At 34.4% G+C, this 27740-nt stretch overlaps 1 protein-coding gene across 4 annotated transcripts in view; it reads left to right on the top strand.

Moving 5' to 3' along the window:
• Positions 1–27740, top strand: part of Ddr (discoidin domain-containing receptor 2) — a 789300-nt gene that overhangs the window by 86774 nt on the left and 674786 nt on the right. For all 4 annotated transcript variants that reach the window (XM_072542711.1, XM_072542712.1, XM_072542713.1 and 1 more), the window contains exon 2: positions 8898–8939. The gene's annotated coding sequence lies outside the window, so the exon portion shown is untranslated. The remainder of the gene's footprint in view (positions 1–8897; positions 8940–27740) is intronic.

Genomic DNA, 27740 nt, shown 5'->3' on the forward strand with positions numbered 1-27740 from the left:
CTAATTTTGAAAACTACGATTTTAACGGTTAAACAATATTAGGACCGTTCGGTCTTTACGGTCAATTACCACAACAGCGCCACCGTTAGAAAAACGAATTAAAATTTTTGATAGCTCTTTAAAATCCGTTATAATTTTATAGCTAAATTGTAACTGCTGCATTAAATTTACGGTCGTACAGTTTGGAAATTAGGTTAGTAATTTACTGGCGAATTATCAGAATGGGAGTTTTCCAGGAAAACAATCACTTATTAATTACTTTGGCTGTACTAAATGCCGATTTGTAAAATGAAGTTGTAAAAGCAACTAAAATCAAATCTTTAACTTACAAATTATGAATCTTATTTTGCGTAAATGCTTGGAACAATTTATTCACTTTTAAAAGGCATTTTTCTTTCATCGTTTTATTTATTTTTGAACTAATTAGAATCCATGTACTTTTATGATTATGTGGTTATAAGTCTGTAATATCCAATGCTGGATTTACATTAATTTCTTCAGATTTGGACAAAATTTCAAAAGAATTGTTGAAGTACGATGATATCAGGAAAACAGCAGTTCAAAAATAAATAATCACTGCGCAATATAGAGGAACATCATCAGTTTTTACCTACTTCTCATGGTGTTTCTCCCATACTCCTCTCAGCAACTTGCAAATCAGCAATTCTTCGTAATGGGTCATTAACGAGTCATCTTAACCTTTCTATGCTCTCTCATTTCGGCATCAATTGATGTCGCCCCTAGACTTCCCTTAATATACTTATTTCCAATGTTATCCTTTTTGAATGGTAAATTCGTTATTCCGCCTTTTAGTGAGTTTAAAGTGCATATTGTGCACCCAAAGACACATTCGATCAAAGTGATCGCGCAATTCCCAATGTTAGTACATCAAACCAAATACTCGCGCCAATAGTTTTTAGATGTTGTAGACAGTCATTTGTGCGATTCAAGTATGTCCAAGTTTTAGTCTTTTATACTATTTCTAAGCACAAAGTTCTCTTAATTTTTTTAATATAATTGTGGATAATTATTTTATATACAATTAGTAAGTATAAAATTAAAATTAGAACAACAAATCAAGTTTTAAATGGGCGTTGCTTTTAGGCAACTTTATACCATCACGCCATGTAAATACCTCAGGTTAGTGTAAATAGATTTTGTAAATAGATAGCAAAAAACTATTATCGATGGTGTTGCCCTAACTGTGGTGAATTGGTATGATAACATAGGTAGTAACAAAGGTGTTACTATTCTAATCATATGTACTCATATGTAGGAGTGTATCCATGTGGCAAAAAGAAGAGTTGGGACCGTATATCTAAACAATATATTGATATTGGTTGTCCATCATCCATTCTTTTATACAATAAGAGTATAGGAGGCGTTGATTTGCTCGTTTCGCTTATTGCCCTATATAGAAAAACGATTAGGTCCAAGAAGTGGTACCACAGATTCCTTTTTCACGTTGTTGATATTATGGTTCTTCAAGCATTGGTTTAATATAGACGAAATTGCAATTATTAAAAAAAGAACACACAAAAAAAGAACCGTTACGTCTACTAGAATTCAAAGCAGAAATTTCATAAACACTTTATTTGAAAAATAAGTAAACTGTTATCCATTATTTCAAACAACATCCATTTTTTGGAGAAGTTAAAAAAGAAGAAATGGGTCATTGGTCCATATATTTTGAACAAAAAGGTAGATGTCCTCTTCTTCTTCTTCTTTTTATGTAGACATAAGGCATAATGTAGACTCCATCACTTGTTCTAGTATCTGACCTTCCATCTCCAATTTACATCTTAATACATATTTGATGTTATAAGTTTATAACTTATAAAAAAAGCAAAAAATAGAGATATACACTTGGCATTTGTGGACCTGAGAAAGGCGTATGACTCTGTACCAAGGTCAGAACTATGGGAGGCAATGTACAAATTAGAAATACAGACGGAACTCATAGAAGCTACAAAAGCTCTGTATAAAGAAAATAAAGTGTCCATTAAAATGGGAACAAGAATCATAGGAGACTTCACCACAACAAAAGGGCTCCTGCAGGGTTGTTCCACATCTCCAACCCTATTCAAAATATACTTAGAGAAAGCCTTGACTACATGGAAAAGAAAATGCGAAGGCATGGGAGTACCGGTACGGAACGAATACCTATATACATTAAGTTTTGCAGACGATCAAGTAGTGATTGCACAAGACCAAGACGACCTCAGCTACATGATGAAGAAACTACAAGAAGAATATACCAAGGCTGGCCTAGATATTAACCTCGCGAAAACAGAGTACCTATCTACAAGTGAAGAAGACATAGAAGATCTACAGATTGATGACAACGTAACAATCAAAGGAAAGGATAAATTCAAATACCTGGGGTTTATAATCACGAAAAAGGCAACAACAGAGGAAGAAATTACACAAAGATTAGGACAAACAAGAACAGCAATCCGACAACTTAACTCAGTATGGTGGGATAGACACCTAAATATGAAGACAAAAACGCAGATTTATAAAACATTAGTGCGAAGTATTATGACATATGGGGCTGAAAATTGGATCATAAACAAGAAAACCAGCAGTAAGATAGTAGCAACAGAGATGGAATGCCTGCGAAGATGCTGCAGAATAACAAGAATGGATAGGAGAAGTAATGACGAAATAAAGCAAACAACATCAATAGAAACAGACATACTAACATATATAGAACAAAAAAGACTAAAGTGATGATATGCAGTGCCATGCATCAACATTCAAATAAAATTAATATGAAAAACATGACTTTAATTATAATTCTCTGTAGTTACAACTTTTTATCAACTAGAAATGTGCACTAAAGTTTTTTATTTTCAAAATTGTTTTGGTTTACTATGCTTTGTTTTTAAATCAGGAGGAGTAAACTAAAGAGACAGATTCACAGCCAAGAAAGTCACCGGAAAAGTTACCAAATACATATTTTTGGTTGATCATATCGACCTTCGACGGTAATCCAAAAATATTATATTAATACGTCGCTAAAGAGTTCTAAAAACAAATGTTTTTTTTATATAAAAGCAGACTAAAAATCTAAAAATTAAAAGAATAACGCAGAAAACACAGAAAATCGCCAATATAACTTAATTAACCTATGAAACGCCATTAGTCTCAAAATTTCATAACAATAAATTCATATTTGAATTACTTCTGGTTTAAAAACAGGATATAGCAGTCGATCTCCGGACGCTTGCAGTTTATGTGGTAGATCCCATGCAGTATAAGTCTGAGCACCACTGGCCTACAGTATACATTCCATATTTCCCAAAAAGGGGCAGCAACTCAAAAATTAGTCTAGAGGAATTTTTAAATTCATCACTAAAGCTATGTCAAAACAAGAAATGATTTGTAGTGTTCATATTTAAAATTCATGTAATATAGGGTTGAACTTCCCCTTTATGTTAAATAATGTTTTTTGTTTGCAAACATTTTTAGGCCGACCCAAACTTATATTTAAGGAATTCCTATTATAAAGAGTATGAGACTGTTACGCAGGTGTCGGTCCTTTAACATTTTAATATTTAACAACTCACCCACGCGCCACATCGAAAAGTGTAAGTATCCTCATTAGCTTATGTAAATCAAAGAAAAACCGCGTTTTGATCTGCTGCCACAAACATTAATTTCTTATACTTTTTCAGTCCTCGTCTTTTTCTGTTCACGATCCGGAGCCGAAAGTGCGCAACCAATTATTCTAGAACGAGGTTCAATTAGAGCAACTTCGTTAGAATTTTGAGGCTTCATTTGTATAAATCAAATCAACGGGAAATTAATTAAATACTCAGATGAAAGTCCTACGATGCGCCGCTACATGACTCCAAATTATTTTATTTGTTTTCCCAAGTTTGGTTCTTAGATTCGATGCTCGAATTTTATGTACGGTTAAATAAAATCAGTGAATAAAGAAAGACGTAAAAAAGATGAATCGATAAATGTAGGATAAAGCAGTTTAATTGGGTCAAACACAAAAAAGATTCGACGAAAACCGAAATTGAGATTGAATAATTATTTAATTAGAAATTGTAGAAAATCATCAAGAAAAATCAATAAACCACACAATGTTGGTTGACTAATATGAATTTTATTCCAATCATATCCTCGGTGGAATGTCACACCTACGAATATGCACAATGAGCGCTATATATTATAGTAGATATTCGACTTTTAAAATTTCAATTATAGTTGGTTCACAATTTGTTGATAGCTACAAGTTTAACCCTAATTAGAAAACTGAAATACAGAGATGATAGGTAATACGATATAATAGTAAAAACCAACCTAAAACTGACGGTTTAAGACGTTTTCGACAAACCCACCTTATATCTGAAGGAATACAATACCTTATAATCCTATTACGGGGGTATTTTGAATGGTTAGAGATGAACCACCAGTGTCGTAGAGTATATGATTGAAACATTTATTTAAACTAAATAAATATATTTTCTAAATTGTACTTATGTAAATTGTATTTTTTAATAAAACTTATTTATTTTATTCAAAAATAAAAATTTTCTTGCCATTTGTAAAAGATAGATTTATTTAATTAAGGAAAAAGGCGCCAAATGTCGCCTGGCAAAATTTCCAATGTGTTTTAAATGTATCCATTATTTTCGAATCCGGAGAAAACTAATAAATATTTTTGAAAAATTTAAACGCAGAATGAAAGATTACATTATTACTCAGTGCAGAAAGTCCCTGAAAACTTCTACAATGTTTATTTTAATATGTTATGTAACAGGGGTGAAAATAAAAGAGAAAATATAGTATAATTTTTAATTGAAAATATTGCATGCAAAAGAAACTTTTTATTTATTCTAAAAAATATTTCATTCTGCCTTTAAATTTTTCAAAAATGCTTTCTAGTTTTCTCAGGATTTGAAAAAAAATGGATACATTTAAAACACATTGAACATTTTGACAGGCGACATTTTGCGCCTTTCCCCTTTAATACCTTACGATTACAACTACTATTACTTACCTTATATAATTACGATTAAAACTATTCAAATTCAAAATAAATAGGATCAACTTCGGAATCCGAGTCGTCTTGAGGGTTAATAATTAGGTTAATAATCTCTACGGTCGCATCAATTATGTTATCAAGATCCCACATTTTTTGTTCTTCTTCTATTACATGTCTTACTGCATCTTTCCAGTTTTGTTTTGTAATATGTTATAAAGACTCATATAACAATTCACGTACAGCTTGTATTTTATATGACGTATTTTTTCTAGCCACATAACTTTTCATTTGTGCCCAAATGAGTTCAATTGGATTTATTTCGCAGTGGTAGGGTGGAAGTCTAAAGACTGAGGTTTCGCCTTTCCGCCATTTTGTCAACTACGTATTTCTTGAACTTAGATTTGTGTTGCCGGGCAATTTTTAAAAGTTCTGCTTTTACCATTCCATCTTCGTAAGGCAGATACTTATTCCGCAGCCAGTCAACAATATCCTGTTTCTTTCACGCATTCGTTAGAAGTCTTTCTACTAGTCGTGAATGATAAGGTGCATTATCTAATACTATAATTGAATTTTGTGGTATGTGTTCAATCATTTGCTCAAAATACTCTTCGAAAACATCAGCTGTCATCTCCTCGTGATAGTCTTTTGTGCTTTTGGAATGAAATTCCAACAAACCATGCTTAACAAATCCTTTTTCACTGCCAATGTGAGAAATTATTAATCTACTGCCTTTACCAGAAGGTGGGGAGATAACAGTAGACCAACCTTCCATAAAGGCTTGCCTGGAGCTTAATATATTTTTATCTGACCAATTTTTTTTTAGAGTATGACCTGAGTTTACCCACGTTTCATCCTGGTAGAAGATGGGCCTTTCTTCAGCCCGGAATTTTCGTATGAATATTAGATAATTTCTTCTCCAACATCATCTTCTCCTCCCGGTCAATCAAAAGTGATTTTCGGTCTGATTTCTCCCACCGTAAATTTAATTCTTTTAAAACTTGCCACAGTTTAGTTCGTCCGATATGAGGCAAATCCGGGTCGTCTCTAACTTCTTGTAAAATTTTGTTTAGGTTTGGTATTTCTTTTTTGAAAAAAAATCCATGAATTTTCCTTCGAATACCATTTTTGGCAAATTCATCAATTTCAATAGGCTTTTTCCCTCTCTTTAAGTGTTCGTTGGTGTTTGAGTTAGCTATACCGTGTTTTTTTCTTTCTGATAGGAACCTATATAAAGTTGACTCTCCTACGCCAGTCATGTTGGCACAACTTTCGACTATGTTGCGAACAGTGTTTGTGGGATTCTGAGAAACCAGAGCATCGTGAACATTCAGGACAATAGTCTTCTCTCTTGGTGAATAGACAGACTTACTGACTGTACGCAACAGTACCGGTGTAAAACTTGATGATGAAGCCATCACAAATAATCCAACAAAACGAGCACGAAAGGTACGTATATGTTCGTAGGTATATGGAATAAAAAATCAACCACGCAATGCATATAATTCGCAAAAGAAATATTCGAAACGCTAATTACTGCCGTAGACGCGGAAACACCGACGAGCCGTAAATTACATGCCATCAAAAACGTACTAAACCAAAAAAATTGTTTTCGTTCGTTATAACTTCACCCTTTCAAGTTAAGTTTCGAATATAATTATATTATTAAAAATCTGGGGAATTCCATCTTAATTATCTTGCAACGAATAGTACCTTCGGATATGAATTCCAGGTTTTCTAGTAAAGTGATTAAACGCGAAGATTAGTATTGAAATATCCAAAGACATAAGGTATTCTTATTTACAAAATTGTTAATGGTTAAATTCTTATTTGTATTAATATAATATAATAACCAACATTAGTCGTGAAAGTTTTAATTGTTTTTTTGCTAAATATATTAGTTAGTATTAAAGTATTATCAATATTATATATATAACAGTATTAAAACATTATATTATTATTTAATGAATAAACACCTTAGGAACGCCTATGATTTACGACCGTTTTATGAGTTTGAGGCATGAAGTTCCACTTGAATGTCAGAAAATATATAGATCTGATCTTTTTCAAGTGCTCTCTCCGCTTGAAAAACGATGCAGTTCACCACCAAGGCAAAGTTTTCGCTGAATCTTAGATTTTTGGAGTACATTCATGCTCCCACACCCTCACACCCTCTTTAGACTTGTATCCGTTTGTGAAATAGGTTTCAGAAATACCTAATCACACAAAACTATAAATTTAAAGCAGTGTCTGCCTTCAGCTACCTGATGTGACGATAGGAAAAATCGGAACGGAAGAACATACGAAAGAAAGGAAAATTGACCTTGACTAAGTCTTATCGTTACATCTAGAATCGAGATAATAACTCATAACGCTACACACAGGCGACTACACACAGATTTGCTGAAAAGGATAATTATTGAGGTACTATAGCACAGGTATAGAAGAAGATAATGATAATACAGTTAATTAATTAATTAACTACATTAATTACATGATAATACACAAGTTAATAAATGATAAATAATAAAGAACAATAATCTACCTCACCTCAAAATAGGGATTTCCAAAATGCTCTGGCGTTAGTCATAATCCTTAGGGATTTCAAGGCTTTTATCATGATGAGATCTACAGACTGTTTAAAAATAACATCTTTACCCAATTTAATTTAAGCTTTTGTTTACAAATTAAACCTTTCAATAGCTATTTACTAAAAATGACAAGAGCGCTTCGCAACGCAACAGCCCAAAATGATTATTTCTACTAAAAAATTTTCAATATTGTCAAGAAAATACAATTTAGGATTACCACATCGATAAAGGAAAATATCAACGAAAAATTATTAAATTTTTTCCGGCAATTTTTGGAAAGCTGTATATTTATAAAGAAATGGCCAATATCGATTTAGAGCGGGGAAAACTAATCACAAAATTTTAATTAAATACTCCACGTGCTCAAAAAGACACTTAGATGTATTTTTGTTGGAGGAAGTTCACCGCAATATTAATATTGGAAGGTAACATATTATGATTGATCTCGAAAATATTAATTTCAAACGTACAAAAAGCATAAATTTTGATGAAAATAAACAAATTATTTCTGTCTCTCTTCCTCTTTGTTCAATCTACGTCATAGCATAATTATGAAATTATATTATACAGGGTGTTTCTAAAAGGTATGTCATAAATTAAATCACGCATTCCGTGGACAAAAATAAATTGATTGAATTCAACTTACCTTAGTACAAAAGTGTACACAAAAAAAGTTACAGCCTTTTGAAGTTACAAAATAAAAATTGTTTTCGTTGATTTGAACGTACTTAAAAGTTTGGGGGGATTTAGGGCTGCACACCCCCCTTAAAATTTTTCTGTGCGCATAGATTTTGTTGTTTCTTTTGTATGAAAAATGCTTTCAGAACAAGAAAGTAACGTGTCCATTTTTATTTCAAAATGTCAAGTAGTTTAGAAGATAATGCAAAAAAATAATTTTTATTTTCTAATTTCAAAAGTCTGTAACTTTTTTGTGTACACTTTTGTATTAAGGTAAGTTAGATTCAATCAATTTATTTTTGTCCCCGGAATGCGTGATTTAATTTATGACAAACTTTTTTGAAACACCCTGTATAACAACAGGATTAATTAAAATGAGTTAAAGAAGGCAGTATGACAAAAATGAGAAGAACACTGAGTATAAAATCGATGTTAGTTCAATTTCCGGTATATATTTACGTTAAATTTTATGGGGACACCCATCTCGACGTCTATTTAAAGCAGTCGTTATTTACGGTACTTGTATTGCCCATAAACGAAATTTTAGGGTTAATTCAAGTTTTAACAAGCGTTCAACATGTAAATAAGAGTATCATTCCCAAATTAAAATAGAGTTTTCTGTTTTGCAGATAACGAGCCAACTTCAGAACAGAGCTTGGATCGAATAACAGGTAAGAAGCATTCATTAAATTCATACATTCACTGAACAACACTTTTGTTGGCGAAAAGTTTTAAATGGCGATGTATTTGACCAGGTTTCGGAGTACGGTGAAAAGAACGGAAATAATAAGGTAGATTTAAGTATGATTTCGAGATTTTAACGGATTCTCAGATTACTGTTTCATATAATAAACAAATAGTAAAGTAGTAATAAAGTAGTAATACATTTTTCAATAAAAGTTATTTTAAAGTTTTCATTTTGACAACAAGAAACAAATCGTGTTATTTTTTGATAAATGTCAAAAATTAAACCAAAAATGATTATAATGAGGATTTCTTTCTTCTTCATAAAGAAGAAGATATTTAAATTTCAACAATTTTTTTTTAAATTGATATAAGGTTGAATGCTCGAATAAATGAACTTTAATCAAATAAAAGGCAGATATCGAGCACATTTTATTAATTAAATCTTGCCCTAGTACTTTCGCTCCCTAGAGCATCTTCAGGGGCATTTCGTCAAATTTAGCCTATCCAATAATCTGTTGAAAATGCCATAAACATAAAATTGTACATTACACTACACGGCACAAGGACAAACAGTTTAAAAGTTTTTAAAAAATTAATAAACGGCGGTGCTACATGTTGGTTGGCATCAGGAGAGAGAAAGATCATCTCTGCACGCACTAGGCTGCGAAGTTATTCACATGTATGATCCATATGTGAATCACAAAACATGCCATATCATCGGAAACTATTTTCAGGTAAGGTGCTTATCTTGTCATTGTTATTTACAGAGACAAATGGCGCGTTCTTTTTCAATTTTCTGTTATTGGTATTGATGAATCAACAAAACATTTTTTGTGAGTAATATTTACTTATTTATAACAACCTTTACATTTCTTATCGGCAGACTAGCGCGATAGGAATTCTTCGAACCGTATTTCATAAATGCACTATTCAAATACTTTTATGATCGTTTATAAAGATTTATGGCCTTAATTGGCTGATAACAATAATTATTGTACGATATTAAACAATAAAAGATTCAATATTTAATATTGAATTAAAAAAATATAGAAAAAGTTCTAGAATTATAATCATTTTAAAATTGTATTGAGGTCAGATCCTAAATATAAAAATTAAATGCAACAGATGAAATAAACAATTATGCTACGCAATACGTTGCTCAAAAGATAGAGGATAGTGTCGTTATTAATATAAAAAGATAAAAAATATTAGGTATGAAAAAGAAACCAAAAGGTTCTTTTTTTTAAGATCGTGTTTTTTGACTAATTTTACGGTGAGCCTACTTAGAAGCGCGTGACATTGTACGCTCTTTATGGACAAAGTGGAGGCTACCCAGGAAACGGCACTTGGCTCGGGCTTTAGTGTGGTAGAGGTATGAGGTACGGAAGAGAAAGAGAAGAAAAGAGAATTCCCTATCTATGGATAGGGAATAGATAAAGTTAACAGACACGAGTGAGATAAGAAAAGACAACGGGAATAATACGAAAAAGATAAGGTATACTGTACCAAAACAAATATAGAGAGAGGAGTATTTATATCTCGCGGTAATCACCAATTATTAAAACTCATATACATGCATAAAGATAAAATAATAAAATAGGCACCTGAAAGAGATAATATTAGTTACAATCGAAATGAATAATTTGATAATGTGGTGAAAGAAAAATTACGCAAATATCTGATTAAAAAAATTATATTAATAAAAGTTTAATTATTATGGAAACAAAAAATATAATCATGTATTTAATAAACCTTAAAGGCGGGGTCCCACCAGTCGCGCTATTCTGCGCTGCGCCGCTCTGCTTCGAGCAGCGCGGAGCAGAACTATACAGAGCGGCGCAACTTTGCGCATGTGATTCTAGAGGAGCAAATAAGTTCCAGTTTTTATTTACGCGCGCACGATGGAAACAAAATTAGCAATAGCAAGTGCTGCTGTTATAGTAATTAACCATTTTTTACAAGAAAAACGAAAGACCCGGAGGAAACGTACGTATAGAGGACCCAATACTGAACCTTGTGGTTCTCCACAAAACAATACTTTTGTGACTTGAGTCAGTATCATTTGTCCTAACAAGTTGTTTTCTATTCCTCAAGTAAGATTGGAGTCAATTCAAAGAAATACCTCGAATTCCCTAGGAATTTCGTTCTTTTATAAAAATTATTTACACAATCAAAAGCTTTGGCATAGTCACAAAAAACAGCGGAGTGTAAAGATTATTGTTTAATGTTTAGTAATGTTTAGTACTTGATAGATCTCATGTACTACAGAAAACGGTACATTTATTGGATAAAAATCCGAATTGACTGTGTGATTAAATGTTGTTTTTAACGAGAAAGGACATAAGTCGGGTTTTTATAAGTCTCTCAATAATTTTGGATAGGACCGTTAGTAAGGCAATAGGTCTATAGTTGCAGACATTCGATTTTTCACCACCCTTATGAAGAAGAATAATAATGGTTGTCTTTAAGCACCGTGGAAATGTTCCTTTTTCAAAGTAATCATTAATTAGTGAGACCAGGACTTCCAACACATTTTTCAGATTTTTCAACTGGTCTTATAAAGAATGAATTCGAGAACTTTTTTGAACTGGGGAGATAGGAAATAGGATCTTGTGGTGGCAAAATAGTTGATGTTACATTTTTACTCCCATTAACGAAGTATTCATTTAGATTTTCAGGGTTTGGAAGAGAAAATGTTTGAGCTGTGTTAGTTTTATATAATTAAAAAGATATATTCAGTGATAGAGACGTTGGTAGTAAATTTCTTGATGTACAGTAGTGAACGCATATTCTTGGCTGATATGTGGTTCCTTTTTTAGTCAAGGTTTGTGATGTTTTGATTTAATTGCAAAAAAAGGAAATACCTTATTGAAAATACAGGCAAGCCTATCTAAAAATATCTAAAATTATTTTGCACGTCCGCAGAGGGAAAGTGCCACCCATAAGTCAAGCACAAATTTTGGCAATATAATCAATTATGGAAGATGTTGTTTTAGTAATTCTTGTAGGAGAATTAACGTGCATGTCGTCTAGAACGAATATTAATTAGAATCATGCTAAAGTTGTAATGAAAATGAATAAAATTAAGAATAGCATATTAGGGAAAGTCTAAGGGTTGCACCAATTGATGCCAAGATAAAGGAGTATAGGTTAAGATGTTTATGACATATTTAAACCCAAAATTAGAATCACTCGACACGAAGAATTGCCTAGTTGCAAATTCCTGGTTTATTTATTTCATTTAAAAAGTTTGGTAAAAATGTGTTCATTTGTCAATTTTATGAAGTAATTGTTATTATTGTTATTAATTGTTATTAAAGTTAAAATGTTTTCCTTTACCTACACTACTTAAACGTGTAAAAGATATTCACTATAGTGTTATTCTGCGGTAGCCCAAACAAAAAGATCCGGTGAAAGAGCTTTTCAAAGCGAAAAAATAAAAAATTCGGTACATATTTTCCAGGACACGGATTAGGGATTTGTTATCCAGACAGTCTAGTAAACTACAGATACAAGATAAACAAACAAACAGAAAAATGTTTCGTGTGCGCGTTTGTCATATCCGGTCACTGCCCTTGTATCAACCGTTTCCTTTTGAAACCGGCATGAGAGTTTGAAAAAGATTTACATCCCTTTTCTCTTTTATTTGCAAAGATTGCATTATTAAACTTTTAGGTTTGTGTTCGTAAAAAGACTTGACATAACGAGTCTGTCAGTACGTACGATGTACAGTTCGGTAATGGAACGGAGCGGTCCACCGACTGTATACTGAAATATTTAAGTTTTGATTTACAAAGCTATTCATTAGATTACATATATATACATTACTTCACCATCGGAGAAGAGGATATGCATGCAAACTCACACATCACGTATAGAAAAATAATGAATTCGCAGCATTCTGCTCCTTTTAAAATGCAAATTTATTAATCATGGAATAATGAGTTATAATGTAATGTTTAGATATCTATAATAAATTTATAAAAAATATATCTATAATAAATTTATAAAAAATATATCTTGTGTTATTTCTCGCATGCTTAACGTAAGTTAAAATAATGGATAGTATAGGTTACAATGTCAATATATAAAGAGAAACTCTTGTTATATTTCATTAGTCAATCATAATGTGTCTTGATGATTGTATGGATGAGATTAGCAATTTTTATATAAGATTAGCAACTTTTGGTAGTCTAATAAATTGGGGGGGTTAGGTGTGATAATTTAGGATTGAAGCAGTAGATGAATCGAATAAACCCCTCTAATGAATTGTCTCCACTCTGATAAAGGCTGTCACCATTGTAGAAGACGTCTGTCTCAATGTCCTTATCAATGCCTCTACAATTCTTAGGGGATACTTATCCCTGCGAGCGGGGCAAGGCTTACTGGTTCCACTAGTCTGGACTGACTGGTTCCGCCCTCGCGGATTTACAAGAGGGTAGGGAAATCTTTCTGGAAAGGAAGGGACTTAAGGACTTCTCGGTCTCAGGTCCTGCAAAGAGTGAGAGGCTATGGGCTTACGTTAGAAGCCGGAGCACTGCATAAGCGAAATGTGTATCTCTTCTAGTCTCGACCTATAACGGCTAGGAATAACAAAACAATAACAAAAAGGGAGACGAGAAGAGACAAGCAAGGAATTAAAGGTCGGACAATTCCGTATTATTAGATATACCTTGGGTTAGTATATAGATCTTAGTTACCTTCGCGTATCTAGGCTCTAGCTAGGGAATACGCCTCCAGTCCTACAGGGATTTGAGATTGCGAACCTTCGAATCTCCAGTTGCCGACACTTATACGTCACACTATCCCGTCGAGTTAAATAACGCGTCCACTGTCTGCGTATCGTCCGATCTCCACACTATGGCGTGGAGCGTCTGGCGTGACCACTTCCCACTAGCCCCGCTGGCCCCCTTGTTCGCATTTTTTATCAGTCCGTGTTCTCAATTTTCAGTCGTAGTACCAAGGTCGCGTTATTGTTTTTTTTGCTGACTGATCCCCGTGTTGTATTTCGGCGGAGGTCTATGTTTTGAAACGTGATTTAAACAACCTTGGTGGCCTGATATTTGAGACTCGTGTAATACATTTAAACTGGGTCGAGTTTTCAATCTTTGTTTAATGTAAAATGTTTACGTAAATATGTTACCTACTAGCTATGAATTTATTTGTTCTTTAATCAATTTGGAATATGTAATAATTTCTTAAATAATTATTTCTCTTAACTAGGCTAATTGTCCCTTAATTTTTCCTTCTTTATTTCCTTGCTATGTTTCAATTACAGTAGCTGGAAGGGAATGTTGTTTACATCATCATCTTCTTATACTTGAATCTTCACTTTTTTTCCATACTCCTAAAGTCTATTTCCACTTGTTGTTTTCATCTTAGTTTAGGTCTGCTCTGGTTCTTTTACCTGGTGACAGGAACTCTTAACGGATTACTCTTTTCTATTCTCGTTATGTGTCCATACCATCTAATTCTTTGTGCTTTTATTGCTCTAACTATGTTCTCTTGACCCATCCATTCTTGTATTTCGTGATTCAACTATTGTCTTGCATCCTCTCCTCTTTGGTCACAGTATTTTTCTGATAATCTTCCTGTCAAAAACTTTCAATTGCTCTTCTTCTCTTGCAGTTAATGTAAATGTTTCTGCAGCATATACTACTATTGGTCTTATGGTTGTTTTGCGGATTTTCATTTTTGTGTTTCTGCTTATCTTCTTATTTCTAAACATTTTTTTATATAAAACACTTTCATTTCTTCTGTTGACTAGTACTCAAAAAACTAATAAAAAGTTTTCTACCAATATGTAAAGTTAAACGCGAAGTTTTATATTTGAAAACTTCATCTATATTCGCCATACTCCCACTGTATATAAAAGAGCATAAATTTTAGACTAAAAGAGGAAAAAGTATATCTACACTACCATTAAAATAAATTTCATAATATAAATGCAACAGACCAATACCGACGAAGATGTCATCAAAAATGTATGGGGGTAATTTCCCAAGAGACTACTACATATTTACTAGCTTACAACCCATTACTGAACACTGTCCATTAGGCTTGGAAGTAATTACAGTCCTATAAGGGATTTCGATAATAGTTTTTAAAGGAATCAATTGCAAAGGGTTTGTGTATTTTAAACATTCATGATCACGATGAAACTCAAAGGAAGGTACATCAAAGACATGACTTACATCAAAAATATTTGTAGTAGGAATAATTTCCTATTTATTTATTTGTTGCATTGGTATTTATAACTTAAATGATAGAGAAATAGGCGATTCCTTAAAAATCAAAATTCATAGAGATTCTGCCTGTGCAGTTCCACATGTAAACTTTGCCAGTGTCGTAGTAAATGTGTTTACTATTTAACTATTTAATCAAATAAATTATAATTCATCCGGACCTGAGTTTTCTTCTTCTTCAGTGCCTTATCCGGTCCGGATGTTGGCGATTATCAAGGCTATCATGGTTTTGTTGACTGCTCTGCGAAACAGCTCCGCTGAGGTCATCCCAGACCATTGTCGGAGATTTTTCAACCACGAGATACGACGGCGTCCCGGTCCTCTTCTGCCAAATACTTTACCCTGCATAACAAGTTGAAGAATTCGATATTTTTCTTCGTTCCGCATCACGTGGCCGAGGTACTCAAGCTTACGTTGTTTAATTAAATTAAGCACTTCCTTTTCTTTTGTCATGCGCTGTAGGACCTCAACGTTGGTGACATGGTCCACATAAGATATTTTTAGTATCCTTCTGTATATCCACATCTCGAAGGCTTCGATTCGTTTTTCAGTGGCTGCGTCAGTGTCCAGGCTTCAACTCCATATAGTAACACTGGTTAGTAACCTGAGTTTTAAAAGTGTCAAACTCCATTTTCGTGGTTTTGAGTAATAATCAATTTAAGTTTCAGGAAAAGTAAAATGTCAATTTTAAATTTAGGTAAAATAGATTTTTGATTACTAATAAACTTCACTAAAAGTAGTTTTTTTTATTACTTAATATTGTGTTTCCAAATGTTTAGTAAGTTTGAATTTTGATGGAGTATGACCTTTTAAAAATTAAGAAATAGTAATTTTTCTTGAAGATTGGCTCTAGAATAAAATAAGTATTTTGCAAAATTCGTTTATTTAAGTATTTAAAAAATAACATAGCTTCCTGTAAAAACAAAATAATTGTAGTTTTACTGTATTTCTTCCTCTAAAGCAGGATAGTGATGGATAGTCATCGACATCTAATGTTGAAGAACGTTTAACTGTTTAAAATACGTTTAGTTATGATCACTAATGTACTGCAACAACTGCAATTAATCTTCATATTTTTGGTTGACCATTGGTAGTTGTTCAAGTTTTCAAGGTTTTACCTGCTCAGAAGAATTTGAGATCCACTTTTTTAAAATTACCATCAGTAGAAGGGTATCCACTTTGATCTTTCACCTTTGACGTCACAAGCCTCGTCCACCTTCGTCCCCACTCCGAGCTTAAACCGCTCCGGTCATGCCAACTGCTTAAAAGCTGTTCGATGCCTGATCAAGACCTAATCAATACCTGTTTGATGCCTTATCAAGACCTAATCAAGACCTGTTCGATACCTGTTCACGACCTGATCACTACCTGTTCGAGACCTGATTAATACCTGTTCGATACCTGATCAATACCTGTTCGATACCTGATCAAGACCTATTCGAGACCTGATCTAAAGCTGTTCAAAGATTGATCGTATACCTACATTTAACGATGTATAAATATTTGAAAAGACAACTTACACTCGCGATCATAAAATCCGGATCACCTTGAAAATTTCAAGTTTCTGGAATATTTTTGCCTCTGGTGCAGTAATAACCTTTTTTTAGGCTAACGTATTTTTTATTTGTCATCAATGTTTGTTTTGAAAGAAAAAAAAACGGTTTTTTATTGTTTTTATTGAAAAAGCAGAAAACAAACCAAATTGTTGATAAAACAGGCATACGAAAAAAATGGAAAATACAGAACGTGGTAAAATGTCAGTGAAATTTCAATGACTAATATCGTGTATTGCCTCCACTTGCTCTAATGACCTCTTGCAGACGACGGGGCATACTCTCAATTTTTCTCTGGATTACATGTTGTGGTATGTTATTCCACTCTCTCACTAACAGATCCTTAAGCTCCTCTCCGTTGTTAGGAGGAGATGTTAGGGGTTGAATACGTTTTTGCAAATCGTCCCAGATATGTTCGATAGGATTCAGGTCCGGAGACCTAGCTGGTCAGGGTAACCTGGTAATTCCAACCTCGTCCAAGTATTGTATACTGATCGTGGCAACGTGCGTTTGAGCGTAAAAACCGTGTGTTTTCTCCAAACCTTGTCATGGTATGCATAACTTGTTCTTCCAGAATCTCCGTAATGTCCCTTCGTGCAGTTAAGGACCCATTTTCGATGAAGGATAATTCTGTGCGGAAGTCGGAAGATACACCTCCCCAAGCCATGACTAAGCCTTCACCAAATGGCATTCTTGGAGCAATGCAAGCTTGTGAAAATCATTCACCGGTTCTCCTCCAAACTCTTACACGTCCATCGGATCCAGTTAGGCTGAAACGGGATTCATCTGAGAATAACTCTTTGCTCCAATCGTTAATTCCCCAATGCGCGTATTGTCGAGCAAAAGCTTGTCGTGCAACTCGATGCGCTAGGCGAAGTGGCGGTCCTGTAGCCGTTACCCGAGATGATAGTCCAAAAGAACGAAGTCTTCTCCTGACTGTTGCAGCGCCAACATTGCGATTTCGCACTTCCTGTAGACGATTTCGATGCATAATCGCAGTTGAGGTCCGGTTTCGTAAAGCCTGAGACACAAGAAAACGGTCATCTCGTACCGTGGTCATTCTTCTTCGTCCAGAGCCAGGTCGTCTGGATAGCAAACCCTTCTCCTGAAAGCGTTGAAGCACTCGTTGAACCGAAGAAAGGCTTACGCCAACAGTTCTTGCGACTTGCCGTTGAGTGTGACCGTCTTTCACAAGCGCAACAATTTGTGTCGTTTCAACGACAGTCAAGGGTATTTTTGGCAAAAAATAAACAATAATAAACACTAATAATGGCACTAATAAACACTACTGGTGGCAATAATAAACGTTTGTTCGTTGCGTTTGAACAGAAAGTCGAAGCACAAATGAGACATTTAAAACAAGCGGCAGTTACAGGTACCGTTCATTTTGGGAAGTGTGCGCTTTCCCGCGAAATCGGCACTATTGAAATTCTTTGTTGCAAAGGAAACCGCTAAGCCGACAACAATTCCCAGAAACATGCATTAGTTTCTATTTGTGTTATTAGTATTTACAAGGTGACCCGGGTTTTATGATCGCGAGTGTATAAGGAAACGGAGAAACATCCAAAGTAAATTGAGACAACTCAAACCAGGACAAATAAGTCAAGAAGATTTATTCATCGTAAAATGTAGGTGTACGATCAATCTTTGAACAGCTTTAGATCAGGTCTCGAACAGGTCTTGATCAGGTATCGAACCAGGTATTGATGCGGTCTCGAACAGCTTTTAAGCAGTTGGCATGTCCGGAACGGTTTAAGCGCGGAGTGGGGACGAAGGTGGACGAGGCTTGGGACATCAGAGGTCAAAGGTCAAAGTGTCTTCAAGTGGCTACCCCTCTACTACCATCAGTTTTATAGCAAAACTGATATGGAAGATTTTTTTGAAACTTTATTTGTTTGATTTGCGTCCACGGTACCAAATCCCTTTCTTCATTTTTTTTTCTGTACACTAAATCTCTATAATTTAAAAACTCTTCTTGTCTAACCTCAAATACGCTAAGTTTGTTTTTCTCTAAACTGCTTTAATAAAATTTGTCCAGTCATGTGGCATCTCGATTTCCATGGCAGTTTTTTTTAGCTTTTTCAATGGATGCATGTAGTGGTTTATCTCAAATAATGAGGTAGCTCCTTTAAAATCCTGCAGAACATTGTAGCAACATAAATGTTTCTATTCTACCCAGAACATGAATCGCTGCAAAAAAAAACTTTCTTAAACAAGAAGCTATTTCTTGACCTCCTTGTCCTGCTATAATTTCGTTCCATAAAAAACAAATCCCTTGACTGCCAATATGATCTGTTTTATAAAGAGTTAGGTTGTAGACCACCAGTTGTCTTTTGTAAAACGGTACACCATTTCTCAAGAAGGGGATCGGCAAACATTTTTCCAAATCAAATGAAACAGTCAATAACTTTTTATCTAATTTACTTCTTTCTTTATCTTTCTTCTTATTTTCATACCAGCTTTGAGCCATTTCCATATGTTATTTAAATCTTGTTCTATTATAATCTTTTCTGTACCTTATTTTCTGTAAGATTTGTTTTATTATAATGTGATTTAAGGCGAAGATTTAATCGATCACACTTCGCACATGTAACATTTGCAGTATGATGAAAAGCAAGATTAAATTCTCCATTAAATATTTTTCTGTACTGAAATTCTTTAAGCGAAGCAACTTTTATTTCTTCGCAGTTTTCAGTATAAAGTCTTACTTGAAATATTCAAATCGGGGTTAAGATAATGTCTAGAAGATTTTTCACTTGAATAGTGGCTAGTATATGCTGGAAAACTTCTTGTGATCGCGAACAGTATCTTTCAATCGTTCAGCAATTTTGGGTTGATTTTTATGCATTCCTCTTTCATTTAGTGGACATACCCCACCATTGGCCCTTACCAATGGTAAGCCCTGAGTGCTTACCATTTTCGTTTCTATTTCTATCACCAACTCGTTTTTAATTAAAGACAAAAGCCTTTTAGTTCGGCTTGAATACATTTTTTTGCTTCACTTGCAGTAAACTCACTTATAATAAAACACAGAAGGGCTTCACCGGTCATTACAACAACAAAAATTTTTTTAAGGTAATGTTTTTGTAAATGCCAATCGCCAATGACTTAAGTATTAAAAGGCTTAAGTCTAATGTCCACTGGATATTGGCCCTTTAGTTAAGTAGAGTGAGCAGTTTGTGCACCTGTCGTTTTAATTTAAACTGATTTGGAGATAAGCCCGAAATTCAAATTAAGAATCGGCAACCAGTCATACAAGAATATTGGCTGTTTTTGTATTGAAAGTTTTAAATATTATAATTTTTTTGGTGATACTAACTCAATAAAGTCAAAAATGGAATTTGGCTCTTTTAATACTCAGGTCCAGATATATTGGAGAGATCTTTGATATTGGTGTTTTTATATATTTTATTACCTTTTAATTCCCTTTCCAATAGTTCTATATTTTCAAAATCAAAAAAATGGTATTTTCCAAATAATCTTTTGCTAAATCTGTAGTATTTGGTTTGTTGTTTCTAATGCTGTTTTTATGTGCGATAATTCATCTTTGTAAATACGGATGCGTCTGTCCAATATATGTTGAATTTATACTCCCTTCGATTTATCCATCTAAACACCCTGATCCATTTTTGCTCTCTGATTCGTCTTAATGTGAACAGTGTCATATAAATTGTATTTCTATCAAGATATTCGTCTCTTTAGACGTACCGAGAAAACTGACACTCCGTTTAAGTAAGAACCCTAATATCTCTATTCTGTATGAGCACAGAGATAATACGAAATTATTGAACATTTCACGCACCCTTAAATAAAGCTCGCGCTCCAATAAAGCTAATTCTCAATAAATAGGTGTGAACATAAAAATACTGACCTGATTACCATTTCGCCCGTTACAGTCGCCCTGTTTCCGTATTAGCGACGATGTAAAAAAATTAAATTTCTGGAAAATTAAAAACTCGAGGGTCCGAAATCCATATTTTCGATAAAATGTGCTCCTCTCTATGTACGAGTGCCTCGAAATACGCAAGCGGACTGTAATTGTTGATTGGTTGATGGAATTTAAATTTTCATTTTGTCCATTGTTGGTGTCCAGCGTGAAATACCTCAAATGATTTCAAATCTTTTTTGTTTCGGGCTTTTTTTGTGGAAAAATGTGTTGCGGTTTGAATGCCTTTTGAGACCTGATGAATTTTTATATTTGTTTGTACGTTAGTGGACCATCAGTTCATTTCAGATAATTATTTTGTGGGGAATAAAAGTATTACGATGGAACACATCACGATTAACAGCCATATTTAAATTATTTTACAATGTACAGGAACAATAAATATTAGCTATTATTAATGAAGACAGTCAATAATATATAGTAAACTCAGCTATGACAGTCTCAAGCCTGATGTCTGATCATCATGAGATGAAAAAAGAGGAAAGATCATCTACTCCTGATGATAGCACTCTGTGAGGGTATCTTGCCTAGGCTACAGGCGAAGATGCTACCTGCAAAAGCAGTCTTTTATTTGACGGTTATAAAGAAGATGGTAAAATCTTTCCTACTCAATTGAAAGAAGCCCACGTTGTTATGATTTATAGGAGCATCTCCTGATACCATCAACAGGATTCATTCTCCTGATCCCATGATCAGAAGAAAACTGCACATTTCCACAGAACTGCAGGTAAATAAGCTAACTTTCAGCAATCAGCAAAATTGCACATTAATCCATTCAAGGCTAGAATAGGAAACAAGAAGATTAAGAGTAATCCCAGAAGCCCAAACTACAAATTCACAAATACATGGCAACAGGATTCAACGGCAATAAATACAGATTTTCTTGATGTAAAAAAAGCATTTGATAGAGTCTGATATAAGGAACTAATTAACAAGATGAAACTTTATGGATACAGCGTCCCCGTGGCATTCTTCCCACAGAGGACAGTTACAGGGAGCAGAGCTATTACCATAAGTGTACATCATATACACAGCCAACGTTCCAAAAGCACCTGGAACACCGATTAGCTTCTAGTTAGACGATATATCAATAGCGGCCAAACACATATATCTGACTTCTGCAAATTCGTCTCTATCCTGTACTTTTATTGTTACGGTTTGGAGGTCTACTCATGTTCAATCCTTGATTTTAGGCAGCCAGGTCATTTGTCGTCTGCCAGGACTACGCTTTTCTTTATTTTTCCTTCCATTATTAGTTAAAGGAACTACCCAAACCCAGTAACCATAAATCTACCGACATCCTTAGACGTATTAGAAGACTGGTGTATACAACAAAAAATAACAATAAATCCCCTGAGAAGTAACAAGTAATGATGGTTAAGAAGAGGTTTGAAAAACAACCTCAGTACAAAATGTAAACGCCTTTTGAGCAAAAATAAGAAGCTTAGTAGCCATGTATGCTCTGGAAAATGCGAAGCGGACCTTAGATGATTGGACACGAAAACACAGAAAGCAGATAAAAATCACATTACGGAAGAAGACCAAAGTGAGAACGCCTTTACTCAGGATGTTCACATGATACGAACTTAAAAATGACAATAATCCGATCTTGGTATAGATGGTGGAGTATCTGGGGAGCATTGGGGTTGGGAGGCTTAGCTCCTGCCTTGGGCATGTACCAATCCTCCCTAATTCAAGGCATTGATCCCCGATTTGCTGTTTATGACCTTGCATGTCTTGCGTGGCCAGGATTACTACAGTGTGCGTGTGTCAGTCTATTGGTTGTGATACAGTTAAGTCAACACTTTGGAGCAGCTATTTCAAAATTCAAAATAGCTATGATTATACCCGAAGAAGAATATTTGATAGACCTATTTGTCAAATATATTCAATTAATTGTTTGGTTGCAACTAAGAAATTGAATGGATTGCCACTGCAGGATCAGATCTGACATTCTTTCACCAGATGTTTAACCGTTTGTCTTGCAGTACCGCATTTGGGGACGGTGTTTTCCTTCATCTGAAAAGTGAATCGGAAAACCTGCCACAGTTCGTTCTTGTGTCTTGTTTAGTGTGGCCCAGATTTGTCATGGTTGGACATGGAAACCATGTCTGGTTTGGTCGAAACTCTAGTTTGATTTTAATACTTGCATATTCCTAGTGACGGTCATTGCATTCTTCTAGCCATTGGTCAGTTATCTTGAAGTTCTTTTCACTTAGAATTCTTGCGGAGTTTAGAGGGTTGTTTTTTGAGCGAAGCCGGTGTTACCAACGTGTGAGCGGAGCTCTGGATCAGCGTTAATTTTTTTATACTTACTTCCTGACAAGAGCTTCTTGTTGGCGATCCTGTGTGATGCTATGTGGTACAGTGATGGTAGGCAGTGCATTGGCGTGCTCTTGATTGTGCCTGATATATTACATAAAGCCTGGTTTAGTTGGACTTCAATATGTTTGGGGGTGGGCTACTGTACACACTCTACTCCGCAATGGGGTACACGAGTCCCATCGCACAACGTTTGCAGAATATTTTCGAGTTTTGCAGTCGTCTTCGTAAGATGTTCTTTAAGGCTTAGTATTCTATCGAGTGCTACACCTAGGTATTTTGGGTTTACTGTGGCTGAAGGGTCTGTCTTCAAAGTGGCTTTTTAATTAGTAGTTCTCCAGCTTGTTGCTTAAATGAAGGAACCAGATCAGTCTCTTATATAAAGACTAAAGAGTATAGGGGCCAGCATCTATCCTTGCGGAAGGCCATTGTTTAGTTTCATTTGGGTACTAGTCCTATGGCCCATTATGACTTTAAAACACTTGTTGTATAGCATAGCATTGATGATATTAGTGATCTTTCTGCATGAAATCGCTCGTATTAATTTATATATTACCCCTTTTGTGTCCACCTCGTGTAGTATGCTCCTGATAGATCATTAGCTTTAACTTGTTTTAAAATGGTGACGATTTTTGCTCTTTTGGGAAACATTTCCCTTCTGAAGAGTGTCTGAAAAGAACTTTGCAAGTCATTGTGTAGTAAATCTGCCACTGTGCTTTATAACTCAGTACGAGTGCCATCAAAGCCAGGTTAAGGGTGATTTCTTTAGTGATTTGTGGCTTTTAAAGTCTTAAGGTCTTAATTTCAGTTGTTTTGGGGTGCTTTTAAGGTAGACACTTTGTGGGACACCACTTACTAGTTTGGATGGTCGGGTGGATTACTGCCTCCTACTTTTCACAGCAATGACTAGGCTCTCCTACTCGAGTTTTTAAAATCTAAATTTTCAACTGTCTCAGTCCACTTTTCGCGCCTAGCGGTATCAATTCTGTAGAACAATTCGTCTGCAAATTCCTGCTTGTTGTCTTCACAGAATTTTTCATAGTTTTGCTCCTTGCTCTTTGCTCCCTCTAGGAGCTGCTGCTTTTGCTATCCGCATTTGTCAAGATTACAAGAGAAAGCAGATCGGTTAGCTTTCCCGAACTTCCATCTGGGGCGTGGAAACGAGATTATAACTGGAATGCCAATGACAGAACTTGATCTTGAGTAACGACCATTTTAATTTTACTATAAGTATACATATTTTTACTCAGTTTAGGGGAAATGACTGTGAACACTTTGGTCGCGTTGGTAGCAAATTTAAACAACGCAAACATTTAGAATTGATTCTTAGTTTTAATAAAGGTCCTCGGAGCTTATTTTTAAACCCATTTTTAAAAAATCACTCAATTAGTTTTATGTCGGCAACCCTCTTACACTTTTATAATTCGCTTTCTTAAATTGCCCTCTTAGCACGATAAATCTGGATTTTATTTTGATTAAAAAACCCGACGAGCCTCCCAACTTTGTTTTGTATGTTCGGATATAAAATATTTTTGAAGAATCTTGTTTTGTTCGGTGGATTTTTCACAAATAAAATTAAATCTTTAAGTACTTCAGCCAGTGGATACTTTAATGAAATAAGGTTTTTGTAAGATTTGCCAGAATTGCCAGTTTTGTATACTCAAATTATTAGACGTTTTATTAAATAAAAGACAAAAATATTTTTTTCCGGGAGCCTTCTTCCATTTATTTTATACGAGATTTTTTCTAAATTATCGACTCAGAACAGAAGATGAAATTGCCCTGTTAAATTTCTTGTTGTCTAACAGCAAAAGAGTCTCATGAGTTATATATTCAAAAGGAAAATTATCTTTTACAGAGCGGTCTTAATAATTTCACAAGTCTCTCTTCAATTTTCTTCAATTATCGTTGTCAATGGGAATAAAATTATTCAACTTACCAAACAAAGAAAAGGAAGAAGAGCAGAAGTATTAATTTTATGAAGAATTGGAGACTGTTTATGATGAGTACCACATGAAAATTGTGGTTAGTGACCTAAATTCCAAAACTCATAAAAAAGACTGCCACCAAGCATGTATTGGTAAATTTATCGCACATGATGTCATAAATGGAGATGGAAGCCGAGCAATTAACTTCGCAGCAAGAGATATGGAGATTGGTAGCACATATTTCCCGAACATAAAGATACACAAGGTCACGTGGACATCGTTCGTTGGACTCACACTGTCATTTTTCACTGAACATTTTTCTAGCCTCCTAAATGCCCGTAGTTACAGAGAGAAGAAGATATCAGAAGCAGATTAATGATCTCATAATTATCATGGATCTCTCTTCATTCCTGACTTCTGGAGGGACTATAGTGATTATCGTGATGTAGTATAGTGTCCGTCTCCAAAAATCTCTGTTCCTGGTCATTTCTTTCAACTTATGCATAGGTTTTTTGCATATTCATGCATAGATCCTGTAATTTGGTCTATCCATCTTGTTGGGGATTTCTTCGTAAACTTCAGCCTTCTCAGCCTTCTATATTTCCTTGGATAATAAGTCTTTCCATGTTTTCCGTGTCTGTTCTAATAACATGTTTAAAATATTTTAATTATTGGAGATTGATTTTACTGGAGAATCGTTTGTTGATCTTTCTTCTTCTTTTGGCATCATAACCCTGAATGGGTCTTTGCCTGTCTGGCTATGTCCTTCCATTCAGATCTCTCTTGTGCCCTTCTTCTCCATTGTCTTATGTTCACTGTTTTCAGGTCGTCTTCCACGTCATCCAACCATCTCGTTCTGGGCCTTCCTTTTTTTCGCCTTCCTATGGGCTTCCATTGTTGTTTTTGCATCGTTTTGTCTCTGCACATGTCCCAGCCATGACACTCTTTGACTTTTCACAAATCTTACAATGTCATAACCTTCATTTAACTCATTAACCTCGTCGTTTCTCCTGATTCTACATGTGCCATCTTCCTCTTGTACCGGGCCACATACTTTCCGCAGTATTTTTCTCTCGAATGTCCTGAGTTGGGCTTCATCTTTTTTCGTCATTACCCAAGTTTCACATCCATAGGTTACTACGGGTCTAATCAGTGTTCTTTCATATTTTGGCCATCTTTCTTACGACGATTTTTGCTAGATCACATCTACTTAGCTTAGAGGAGATGAGAAATATGTTCATAGAAATATAAGAGGAAGTTTTAGACTCAAATCATTGAAAAACTGAAAGCACTAAGAAAGCAGAACAAGACAAAAAACTAAGAAAATTATGAAAGAAAAAATGTTTAAACCGAGAATAAATCTGTGAAGGGACAAGGTGGTTAAAGAGAACAATTATATGATAGCAAATAATAAAGGGGTTTTAGAGGAAAAAGTAGAAGGAAAACGAATATCAGGAAGGCAAAGAATTTCCTGGCTGAACACTCTACGTAAGTGGTTTAACACAAAAACCACAAATCTTTTTAGTGAAGCAGTATGCAAAATACAGATTGTCATGATGCTCAAGAAGAAGAAGAAGGAACAAGGAAAGAATATTTCAAGGATTTGCTGTAAAAATTTGATAAATGATGATAATGCTCTAGACCTAAATATAATGAACTCCATCCACCTTCCTTACAGGAATCTAACAGGGCAAGCCAGAAACTAAAGAACAACAAAGCGCTAGGAAATCCTGCAGAACTCTAAAAATATGGAGACGACGTCTTATCAAACAACAAAATCCACAAAATTATATTAAAAGAAAGGGAAGAAGAGCTAATGCTTGAATAATGATCACCTCTAAATTTAGGTTTTCTGTTAAGTCGTGAATGTTGCTATTTAACATATATTCAGAATTCTCACCGTAAGATTGCTTACGATTTATCGTTTGTAAGTTCAGGCTGATAATGTAAACACAGTCTTTAACCGAACATAAAGAAATAAAATAGTGTTAAATGGAAGTAGTAAAAAATAGTTGATAAACCTTCAATTATCAACCATATTCTCTTCTGCATCCTTAAAGAAACTCATTTTCTGCTGGTAATGACTGTTTCGCTTTTTCGTTTCTTAGCAGAAATTCTTCATATTTTCGTCATCAAGATTTTCTTTAATTTGTTTTTAAGTCTCATATCATCAATTAATTGCATGATCTTCACTTTATCTAATATTGCTCTGAATAATAGTCTCGTCCTAGCTCCATATCATTGATCTATATTTTTTAGCTACAGTGTTCATCTTCTTCATCGACCATATTTTTCTTTAGTTTTGCCCTTGATAATTAATTTTAAGAGCTGATATATTTTGACTTTCATAACATGATGAAAATATACATTTTTTAGCGGTTTTATATGCCAATTTATTTTTTATTTCCTCAAAATTTAAATTCTTTTACATATACCAAGCAGCAGTTAAGTTTCATCTAATCGAATGTTCTATACATAATTATTGCCTTTCGCAATAATAAGTAATTATCCATATATAAATTTTTATAGTGATATATTAATTTTCATTTTCTTGAAAAATATATAATTCTGTTTGGTCTCAGAAAGTTTCATATGTGAAGTACCAATTCAACTTCCGGCAATACAAAAATCCCTTTTAAGTAATTGGCATTTTTCGGCTTTAAAGGTACACAAAGCACATAAAGCACATATTTCCTCTCTCGTGAGTATATATGAAAATTAGGATGGCTCTTTTCAATGATAGAAAGGTGTCACAAGCCCATGTAATTCGATATGAATGGCGTCAAGAGGA

This window comes from Diabrotica undecimpunctata, chromosome 9 (assembly GCF_040954645.1).
Source record: "Diabrotica undecimpunctata isolate CICGRU chromosome 9, icDiaUnde3, whole genome shotgun sequence".
NCBI classification, from domain to species: domain Eukaryota; kingdom Metazoa; phylum Arthropoda; class Insecta; order Coleoptera; family Chrysomelidae; genus Diabrotica; species Diabrotica undecimpunctata.